The 9,776-nt window shown below is 40.1% G+C and overlaps 1 protein-coding gene across 2 annotated transcripts in view; it reads right to left on the reverse strand.

Moving 5' to 3' along the window:
* The window catches only part of Atp10b (ATPase phospholipid transporting 10B (putative)), a 224,934-nt gene extending 216,865 nt beyond the window's left edge, over positions 1 to 8,069 (reverse strand). For both annotated transcript variants that reach the window (XM_004629405.2, XM_023713139.1), the window contains exon 1: positions 8,024 to 8,069. The gene's annotated coding sequence lies outside the window, so the exon portion shown is untranslated. The remainder of the gene's footprint in view (positions 1 to 8,023) is intronic.
* Between the last annotated feature and the right edge of the window lie 1,707 nt (positions 8,070 to 9,776).

The raw sequence follows: 9,776 nt of genomic DNA on the forward strand, positions 1-9,776 counted from the left end.
GTATAAAAACAAAGTATAAGAAGTAAAGCCATGCTGTTATGTTGAGCTGTAGGGGACTCAGGTCAACAATTTCTGACACTGCCAGTGAAGCGGAAGACCCAATACTATTATGGACTACTGGACTCTTTTAGAATATTGTGCTAAGTTTATACTCCTATAATATTCAAATAATGGAACTAAACAAGAAAAGGGGATACAGATGAATGTCCATTTTGTATCTGTGTATTCATAATGGTTAGAATAGATATATAGTTACATTCTCTTAATGAATAGAGGGATTTGTTCTAATGGTGTTTGTGAATAGGATATCAAGTCTGCATCTTGTACAGCAATTAACCACTAGGAAGAATGTATGCCATGTGTTAATTATTGAAACTGTCCTACCAATTTCATTTGAAACTGTCTCACTGCTATTTGTTTCTCAATAAAATTGTGGGAAAAAATACACACTTAAATATTTTAAAACAAATAACATAATGGCTGTCTATAAATTAGAGAACCTTTCTTGGGAACAGCTGGGGCACTTTGTCCTTCCACCTGAGCTGTGAGGCAGTGCTGAAAGGCTTTTCACCCCACATAGAGCTCACAGCTGCTGGGCTGTCAGAAAGGCAGCCCTGCCTGCCTCCTTCCCCTGAGACTTGAGGATGTGAGGAACAGGAAGGCATGGCCCAAACTGTGCCTCATTTACTTTTCTACCACTGATAAAGCAACAAGGAGGAGCCCGGCAGCCAGGATTCCCTCTCAACTTTTAGTAAATAGGTGCAGAATCTTCAAATCCCATTTCGACCCAACACACTTGATTGTCCGCTAGGAGCCATGGGCCAGCGGCTGTCACAGATGGACAGATGCAGCTCGGTGGGCTCTAAAATGGAGTGACCTCAGGGGAGCGCAAGACAAGCCATCGCAACCTAAAGAAAAGAACTTCTAGTCATAATCATTTTTATTAAAAAAGTAAGCTTAGTGTACATTTAAGATGCACTTTATAAATTTACATTTGCCTATAGTAAGCGGGTATTCTGAAAAGCTTTGTTAATGAGTGCACTGTAAAAATAGTTTGAAAATCTACATTTCCTATCTACATTATTCTGTAAAGTACAAACTGTTTTATAGAATAATTCTAGAGAGGAACAGACTATAAGGGTAATTATATCAACTTTAAACTTGAAGTTCGGGGCTGGGTATATAGCTCAGTGGTGTAAGCACCTGCCTGGCAAGTGCAAACCCAAGTTTGATCCTTGGTATCACATGCCATGCCAGCCTCGTGCCATGCTGGCCCCCAATCCAGGCATGGTGGTGCATGCCTGTGATCCCAGTGCTGGGGAGGCTGCGACAGGAGGATCACTACAAGTCTGAGCTGTGTAGTGAGACCCTGTATTCAATAAATAAACGAATAAAAAATAAATAAAATTAAAAAATCAAGTTAGAACTGTGTCTAAGTCCCAGATCTGCTTTCATTAGTTGTGTCAAACTGCTCTTTCACTCAACCTGCTTCATCACTTGTAAAAAGGGGATAACATAGTATGCACCATGAAGGTCAAGGTAAAGACAACGTGGGGCTAACTTGGTGCAGCAGGGAGCTTGTAGAACTGATCCCCCAAATTTCTACTTCCTAGGACTCAATCCACTGTGTCAGCATGGTCCCTTGAATGAGCACATTGCTGGATAGTCAATGAACACATTAGGGAAAAGTGGTGAGAAGTTTGTCCCTTTTCTAGTCACAAAGAACAGTCACTTCTCTCTAGCTCACCTTTTGTCTCACGCCTCTTGGATACCTGCCCTCAGGGACAGGACAACTTGGCAGTGTTAAGAACCGATGTCTGGCCCATGGCCAGTGGGGAGCTGAGAACACCAGCGCCACAGACCCTGAGGCACTCATGTAGCCAGTAATCCTGAGAGAGAGACCACAACCTCAGCTGATGCTTTGCTTATGTCCTTGAGAAACCCTGAGACAGACAACAAAATTTAGCTGCTCAAAGATTCCTGCCCACAGAAGAGATGAAATAAAAAAATATTCTCTTAAATAGCTACCTTCTAGGTACCTTGCTATATAGTAACACATAGATAACTAATAATATATCATGCAAATAGCCTAAAACACAGGACATATATAAAAGTTTACTATCTATTAGTATGACATTATATAGCAGATATATGTTCATGTTCTTCTGAATACATGGTGACTGTCATTGATTGCAAAATATTTTTCCTTTTAATACTATTTTAACTGATAAATGAAAACAGTATATTTTTATCATGTATACCATGCTGTTTTAAAATATGTGTACATTTTGGAAGGGCTTAGTAAAGTTAACTAGCATATGTGTTGTTTTATAGTAATTTTCTGAGTGAGAATGCTTCAGATTTACTGTTAGTGACTTTTCAAATATAATACATTGTTAGTTACCGTACCATGGTGTACAATAGATCTCTTGGACTGAAGTGTCTCTCTCTCTCTCTCTCTCTCTCTCTCTCTCTCTCTCTCTCTCTCTTCTATTCTAGGGAAGGGTCTACAGGGTATTTAGGGTCTTGAAGTGATCCACCTGTTTACAGCCTCCCAAGAGCTGGGATTACAGGCGCACGCCACCACGCCCAGTCTCAATTGCCATCTCAGCGCGCCCCCGGGGGCGGGACTGGCATGGCAGGCTCGGGGATCGAAGCTCTGGCCCCTGTGCCTCCTTGCAGGTGCTTTAATCCGTTGAACTATTTGGCCAGCCCAAGTCTTTCTCTATCTGAACATTATATCTTTTGACCAACATCCCCAAAACTCCTACATCCCCAGACTCTGGCAACCATCATTCTATGCTTTGCGTCTGTGAGCTCACGAATTTAGTTTCTGCATCTGAAAGAGATCAGACGGTGTTAGCTGTCCGCTTCTGGCTTACTCTGCATGACATAATGTCTTTGCAAATGACAGGATGTTGTTTTTAAAGGACAAAGAGTACTCCATGACACACACGTGCATGCACACATGTGCACTTGTGCACCTCCCCCTACCTTGTTTTCTTATCTGGTGATGCAAATTTAGGTTGATTCCATATCTTGGTAATTGTGGATAATGCTGCAGTGAACATGAGGACATAGATGTCTCTGGCACTCAGTCAAATTTCCTTTGGATATATATGGAGGAAGGGGATTACTGGATTATGCTGTCGTCCTATTTTTAATTTTTTGAGCAACTTGGCTAGTGTTATCCATAATAGCTCTACTAATGTCCTTCCTACCAATTGTGTTCAAGGGCCTTTACATCCTTGCCAATGCTCATCTTTTGTATTTTTGATAGCAGTCATTCTAATACGTAGGGTGATTTTTCATTGTGGTTTTAATTTGCATTTCTAGGCTCAGAATCCCTCTTAACATAGAGCTTTAGAAAAGCTATACACTGCTCAGATGAAATTTAATTACAACCTACCATTTAATTAATATGTCTTGTCTTTTCATTCATCTTCATGTGAAATTTCCTCTGATGGGCTACCAAATCTCTGTAGCCCGTTAGAGGAAATTGTAAGAGAGATGAATATAACTTATGAGGACAAATCTGTGAATGTACATAAAATAAAAATGGGTGATACCTACATCATCCTGGGAAGAGTCTGTGCTCTAGAAAAGGGTGAGCAGCACTTGAGTGCAGTGGATACCTGAAGAGAACAGAGGGGCACACCCAGGGGAGCAGCTGGCCAAGTTTGGTTTATCGCATTTCTCATTTTTACCATGATTGGGCCATGTTGAATAAATTCTATTTTGAGCAAAGTAATGAAAGGGAAACGGTTATAAAAGCAATGAAGTTTTCTAAAGAGTAAATAAACATTTTTAAATAGAAAGCATTCCTTTCCAATTCAGATAAAAGGCTTTTCTGTCTAATTCAATAATGGTGGGAACTACTCAAATACAGTATTTCTCTTCTTTTGCAATATGCTTCATATTGTCAGTTTAAGTAGAGAGATAATGTGGACATATGAACCTATTTGAATGATTGATCTCAAGGAATTATTCTTTAGAATCTATGACATGCTAACCAAATATCTAACAGTCTTGAGAAAATGCGTATTCTGGCTCTTAGATGGGTCTCAGGTGGGACCTGGGTGCTGCATTTCTAAGGTGCTACCAGGTGACACTGAGGCAGTTGCCCAGAGACCTCACTTGAATTCCTACTGTCAGTATCTCTTCCTTCTTGGGATTATGAGAAGGACTTTAAAGTCAAAGTTGCTTTGAGTCCAGGAGTCTCTGGCATGGTCATTCTGGGATGGGTACAGGGGTGAGTTTCAAAGCTTTAAAATCACTCTAAATGGTCTGGGAAGAATTATAGAAATTAAAAAAAAAAACTTAGATAAAACTTTGATTTCTAGAGTAGGAAATATCTTTGGAAATAGAAAAGGCAAATAAATATCTTTAATGGAAAGAGAAAAAAAGCCCTCAGTTATCCAAAGTAACTGAGACAAACTGGCACAACACTACAGAACATCGGTTGGTGATAGAATTTACGATAAAATTGTATTCTTTTAAATTCACGTTTTTGCGTATAGCTTGATTTTGATTTTCATAGAATTGTAGGGCCTCATGTTGTTTAGAAAATGAAATAAAATTATTTTTTAAATTAATTATTTATTTGGTAAAGGGTCTCAATATGCCGCTCAAACTCATAGTGATCCTCCTATCTCAGCCTCCCCATTGTTGGGATTAAAGCTGTGTGCCACTATGCCTGGTTTTGTGCCTGGCATGGTGTTCCCAGGATTCTGAGGCTGGCACAGCATGTGGTACTAGGGATTGAACCTGGGTCCTTGCACTTGCCAAGCAAGTGCTTAGACTGCTGAGCTACCTCCTCAGCCCCACAAAATTTTAAGATAAATAAAAAAGATAAAAGTGATTCTCAGTATTGGATAAGAAGATTAGAAAAAGAATAGAATCCTTAGAAACTACACTTTTTTTTAAAAGTTTTTTTTTTTTTAGAAACTGTACTCTTTAGGAACTTCTAAATCCCATTCCCTCCTGAAAGATTGTTTATATAGTTCATTTAATTTTTTGACTTCCGAAAATGTATACATTGTCACGTAAAATGTTTAGTACTTGCTATATGCTGACGAACAAAACCAACCACCTAAACCAGAGTGTGCACCTCCCACTATGAGCTCACAGTCTGGATAAAGGACAAACAGATAATAATTTATGTAAACACAGACACATACTGACTGCCTCTGTTAACGCCAGATCTCTTATTTTGTTCATACACTTTGTTCCCATTTTCTTTTTCCCAGTATTTAACCTTTCCTTTCTGGACGAGCCCAAGGCCTCACAAGCAGACCCGGGGCACCCAGCAGGGCCTGTTCTCTACCTGTCCACAGGCAGTGCCATGACTTCAGCCCTTGATGGCCCTCCTGTACACAGTATTATCTTACTGACCCTGTCACGATTCCAGAAACTGATTAAGGACTTTACCATATGTGTGGAGAAAGATCTTTGTACACAGGAATGTTTTGGTGTTATTTAAAATAATAACAACATACCTACAGAAATATCCTTTACTAGGGATTGGATAAATAAATGACCATTCATTCCTGAGATGCAGTACTAATCAACAATAAAAAAATATGCTCTCACACTGTAATGGAAGTTGAGTATTGTACTGTTGAGATTGAAAGCAGGTTATGCAATAGTTTGTATAAAAGAAAGCCTCAGGTTAGGACTGCATGTCAATATGTGTTTGTGTATTTACAGATATCATGAATCTTTGTTACATAGAGATACACACATGTACTTCTAGATGTAATTTGTTATGTAACTCCAAGAGTTCTATCTATAACTGTTGCAGGCAGTTGAGTTAGATAAAATTATTATAGGTAGTTAGACAGGGCTAGGCCCTCAAGGAGACAGTATGGAAGACAAGATGACTTTACAACTTTGGGAGAGACAGACCCCCGTTGTGAGCTGGATCTCAAGACAAAAGAATGAACAAATGCAGTAACATACCTCCCTAGAGATAGGCATCCAGAATTGATATTCTAAATGAGTCTTTCACCTTAAAGATACTTGGAAGCCACCAACCCAGCACCCTACAAGAAAAGCTCCTGCTCTGTATTCATGTCCGCTTGCCACGTGACTTGATTTCCCATTAGGTCCAGATTTAATCCATTTTACCTGAGAGATTGTGTTTGTAATCTCATTGGTTAACCACAGTTTTGTCTCACCTCATGCCCACCCAAACGAGTTCCTGTGTTCTCATTTTAGACCCACCTTGCCACATGGTTTTACTCTATAAATATCCCTGCAAGACATAGCTTCAGGAGCAACTGGCTCAGCCCCCCCTTCTGTCCTTCTCTTGGACAGGAGCTTTCTTTTCCCCAATAACTATAGCCTGTTCTTAACCTCTGTTGTTCCTAAAATTCATTCTTTGGTTTTAGAGAACACCAACTTGGCCCAGGTACCTTTAAGGTTGGGAGTTTCATTCCCCTATGTCATAACCACGTATATAGTCTACGTCCCAGTCATCATTGGCACTGATGATGAACTTAAATTGAAGAATATAAAAGTTTAATGTTGCCCCTCCTCCAGATAGCTATTTGCTAATGTAGCTGAGAATATCAAGGTCCAAGGCAGGGGTTGTGGACATTTGAATCAGATCAATAGGAGATTTGGAGGGCAGGAAAGTCTTTTTGCACCAATTAAATCACTTCCTATAATTGCCAAAATAGGTGTCCAGCTTACAGGTGACTTTTAAAACTGAGTGGAGCCATCAGGAGGAAATGTTATCTTTATTTGGTTTCCCAAAGCAACTGCTTATCTGCTTGTAAGTTAATGCATGGATGAATAAATTTGAAGTTGTTTTAGTGGAATGAACTCCTACAGGTAATTTTTCAGCATCAACTCAAATGCTTTAGCTAAAAGAACTAATATTTAACTTTTCTTTTCCTGTTGACTTCTTTTAGACAGGTGGAAGGTTTCATTAAGCACACAGCATCTGTGGAGTTGTGCATGTCTTTATAAAGATTCCATACAGATTAGAAAGTCAAATTAGCAATGCATATTTAATGCTGCTTTGTAGTTGCTTTTTTAAAGTTGGCTGCAATGTTTACTCTTTGAAGGGAAGTTTATAATTATGCAAATTGGAGAACCAGTCTGCATACTCTGTAAAGATAATGCCGTGGGTTTCATATCCAGAGTCCAAAGTATTTCTATGGACAGCATTTCTTTAATATTATCCATAACTTGAGGGGAAGTTAGCCAAGGGTGGGAACCTACTTTTTCAGCAGTGATAGAACATATGAGATTTTAGAATTCAAGTATCTATATAACCTGCAATTTAGAGGAAGCCCTGCTGAGATTTGCATGACATCACTGGATCGCATGCACTATTGATTACCTTCACAATAAATATTCATCATTTACTTTTCCTTCTTAACAAGTCTAATTTTGTCCACACAGTTGCTTTCTCATATGCTACCATGTACATTAGGGGATGTAGGTCTCACTGATATTCACAGTGAGAGTTTAATGATTGGTTTAATCATGGAAGGTGAGGGTTAGGGTCCCATATACAGCACTTTGCCTCAAGGGGATGTGACACATTTTGGCAGATGTATGTGAGTAGATGTTTCTTGGGGGACTTCCCAGCAAAGGAGAGATGGGAAAGGGATATCCTTCCATAAATGTCAGAATTCAAGTCTCGGTATATTGTTGACCCACTCAAAAAGCATTCATGGACATGCCCTACCTTAGGACTGATTTTTATGAGCATGAACACATTTTTAAAAATTATTATTTAAGCCACTCTGAATGTACATTATCTATTTCTCACAGCTAAGAACACATCTTAAGTGGTATATCTTAATAGTTCCTATATTGTATTGGACAATACATGTATATATTATATGTTCTGTAATAGAGAAAAATTAATCCAGACACTTGGTACCTTACTAACGAGTGAAGTCAGCTGATATTTGCTTAGATTGCAGGAAGGAATTATGGCTTAACATCTTGGCATTGTGAGGAGTCCACGTCCTACACCTGATGAGTAATAAGAAATACCACTCACTGCTCACAATCTTGTTTTCATTGGAATAAGAGTTACTGATCAGTCCTGATCCTCTTGTTAAAACAAGCCTGAAAGACAAAAGAGAGATAATAAATAAGAGAGTCTCATTTTGGCCTCAGGCAGAAATTAAGTATTTTTTCCCCCTTCTGTTCCATCTGATGACTCCAGCTTTAAATAAACTTCATAAGCCGGGCTGGACATTTTCCCAGGAAGCTGTTTAGATAGGAATAGTTTATTCCAACCAGGGAATCAGGTCTACTATTTTATTTGCCACCATCCAGAATACAAATTATGTTCCCTTCAGCACCAAAATGAATGCTTCATTGCTCCATGGAATACAAATTTGTCTGGTCACTCAGTATATTTCATCTTCTTTGCTACATTCACTGGTTTGGGCATGGGCCTTGGCCTAGATTCAGGCCCATATAATCAGCCTTAAAAATGCAGGCAAGAAGATCTCTTTTTACTGCATGGCATTCCTGGACGTTGCTGGCAGCTGACAGTGACAGGGTAGGAGCCAGGTGGGTCAAGACTGTGGTTCTAAGTGAAATGCCCGCAGACCTGACATTACTCAGGCCTCTAGATTCAGTTAGGATTGAAGTGTTTGTAACTATTTAGTAGTATGAATCAACATATACCTTTTACTTATTTATTTTTCTGAAGCTTGTTAGATGTTTGTCTCTCTTCTTCAGAAAGTCTTGTCTATGCAGGATATAGGACAAACCTAATTCTCACTTTGCAAAGTATGAAATGGCAGGTCAGAAAACTTAGAGCATGGAGGTCCAGGGCCCGGGTCGAAGGGCACCTTCTACCAAATTCTTCTTTCTATCCATTCATTGATTCATTCCAGTGCAACAAAGAATTGACAAACAAAATGTGATCTTCACTGACTTTAAACATTACTCCCTAGCAGAAAACACAGTACTCTTTGTAGGGTTATTGAGGGAGATCATTTATATTATTTCAGCAAAGCAAAGACTGTGCAGTCATGTGTACACCCATCTACACATACACACTAAAAAGCTAAGGCAGGTACTGTGGACCTGAGCATGGCTCCTGCAAAGGTCTGTTCCTGTGAAGCTGGCTCTGGGCGCTGTCCTGCCCCCAGAGGACTGCTGCTCTAAGCCTGCAGGCAGCTTCGGGTCCCTTGGTCTCATCACTGAGTTGCTCCTCTCCACTCTGCTGATGGTGGACTGGCCTGATCAGTAACAAGCTCCCCACCCAGGTGACTTACTGCCCTGTGCCAAGTCTACCCTCAAGGAATCGCAAAGCTCAGGTCATGATTCCTGTATTTTCATCTGTTCTGTGTGACTCACTTGCTAAACATGTGAACTGTATTTCAACACTGAAAAGTTTTACATGAAAAGTCAGATTTCAGACATTATAAGAAATGCCGAGGAGGGTTGGCAACACTGCATTCCCACATGGCAGTGCAGGGAGAGGCTGAGCACTGTCTGCATCCTTTCAGGAGGGCACGTTGCCTTAATTTGCCACGTTTCCCAGCTGGCTTCTTCACTTCTGCCACATACCTTGCTGCTGCGCACATGTGTGCTTTCAGCCCCTCTCCCACCTTTCCTGCCCCTACTTGGCTCAGCTCAACTGCGGGCCATCTTGGCCTTCAAGGCTGCGTCTGGAAGCAGCCTGTGCATAGCTCGGTTCCCACCCCAGCCTCCAGTCCCTCTATGAAGAAAATTTGTGCCATGGTGCGATTTTCTTTTCTTTTCTTCTTCTTGCTATGTCTTTTGAACTCTCT

This window comes from Octodon degus, unplaced genomic scaffold, assembly GCF_000260255.1.
Source record: "Octodon degus isolate 3935 unplaced genomic scaffold, OctDeg1.0 scaffold00029, whole genome shotgun sequence".
In the NCBI taxonomy this organism is placed as follows: Eukaryota; Metazoa; Chordata; class Mammalia; order Rodentia; family Octodontidae; genus Octodon; species Octodon degus.